This window comes from Laccaria bicolor, genomic scaffold, assembly GCF_000143565.1.
Source record: "Laccaria bicolor S238N-H82 LACBIscaffold_53 genomic scaffold, whole genome shotgun sequence".
NCBI classification, from domain to species: Eukaryota; Fungi; Basidiomycota; class Agaricomycetes; order Agaricales; family Hydnangiaceae; genus Laccaria; species Laccaria bicolor.
Genome location: NW_001889924.1, coordinates 206,555 through 208,474, shown reverse-complemented (window position 1 = coordinate 208,474; position 1,920 = coordinate 206,555).

Below are 1,920 nucleotides of genomic sequence, written 5' to 3'. Positions count from 1 at the left end.
TGGGAACAGTTCCCAACCTAACTGCACACTGTGCCTGACATTAGGTGTGGCAGGAAAAAGTGTAACGCTTTTCCCAATTAGGAAATGGCCCAATTAGGAAATAGTGCACACATCAAAGCGGACACTACAAAATTTTAGCCTCACTTTGGTCAAAGCTATTGGTAAATATATGTAAACAAACTTCGAAATGAGGGTTTTCTGCCTTCCTCTGCCTAAATAAAAATAGATTATGGTTCCTGATACCATGGTATGGTATGAGGGTGCATGGTATGGTATGAGGGTGCAATACCATGGTATGGGGGTGCAATACCATGGTATGGGGGTGCAATACCATGGTATGGGAGTGCAATACCATGGTATGGTATGAGGGTGCATGGTATGGTATGAGGGTGCATGGTATGGTATGAGGGTGCAATACCATGGTATGGGGGTGCAATACCATGGTATGGGGGTGCAATACCATGGTATGGGAGTGCAATACCATGGTATGGTATGAGGGTGCATGGTATGGTATGAGGGTGCATGGTATGGTATGAGGGTGCAACATGGGATTACAATACCATGGTATGATATTTTGATAATCAAGACTCTTAGGACAACAAGACTTGATTCCATTTCCAATTAACAAAAAATATATTTAACCTATTACTGAAAGGATTCATATTAATGGCTTTTTAGAAATGAAAAAACCCTCAATTGAACTGATTTCCAAAGGTTGGAGTTGACTATCTAGCCTCCACTTGGAGTTGGAAATCTTAGAAAAAACCTGAAGAACCTTTCCACTTTTCTTTGCTTCTCAATGACCACTTCATCCCAATAGATGTGGTATTGTTTGATTTGGATGAATATTTGTTCAAATAGAAAGGACTGGGAAAGATATGTATCATTAAATGGCTTTGGATGCATGAGAAAGCTGGGATAAAGCCTATTTAAGCTCATTTTAAATAGATAGTTTGGACTATCTAGCCTCAATTTGTAGCTCAATATCTCAAGAAAAACATGGAGAACCACCCCACAAAAAATGGTACCCAATGGACCAGTATTGCAGCCTGCAGAAATAATTTATTTCTTTTGGAAAAGGACCCCAGACACCCAGTGACAGCTTTGGTATGATGGTATGAAGTGGTATCATACCATCTGGTATGGTATAACATGACATGGTATGGTATGGTAACTTGGTATTGGTATGAGTGGGATATGGTATGAGTTTTCCATTCCATGGTACCATGGTATTGGTATGGTGCTCACATACCACTCTGGAATGGGTACCATTGAGGTACCCTTAAATCAAAGAATTCATATACCTCATAGGTACCCTAAAATGGGTGACTGAAGTGCACAAGTTGTCTTTCACATCAGAAAAGATAATTCTGTGCCTTCCTATTGATACCTACTATCTCAAAATACAGTTATATGTTCTTGGGGATATGGTTGAAGGACTGACATGACTTCACATATTGCTATTGCCATGTCATTTGTTTTGGACATCATGCCCAAGGTGGCTTTCACATCAGGGGAGGCTATTCATGTTGATAGTCACATACAGTACTGTAACCTAGAAGAACATAAAATTTGACTATGTTTTGGGATTGATCAGTACCTATCAATGTGAAAGCATAGAATGTCCTCTTCTGATGAGGAAGACAACTTGGGCATGATGTCCAAAACAAATGACATGGCAATAGCAATATGTGAAGTCATGTCAGTCCTTCAACCATATCCCCAAGAACATATAACTGTATTTTGAGATAGTAGGTATCAATAGGAAGGCACAGAATTATCTTTTCTGATGTGAAAGACAACTTGTGCACTTCAGTCACCCATTTTAGGGTACCTATGAGGTATATGAATTCTTTGATTTAAGGGTACCTCAATGGTACCCATTCCAGAGTGGTATGTGAGCACCATACCAATACCATG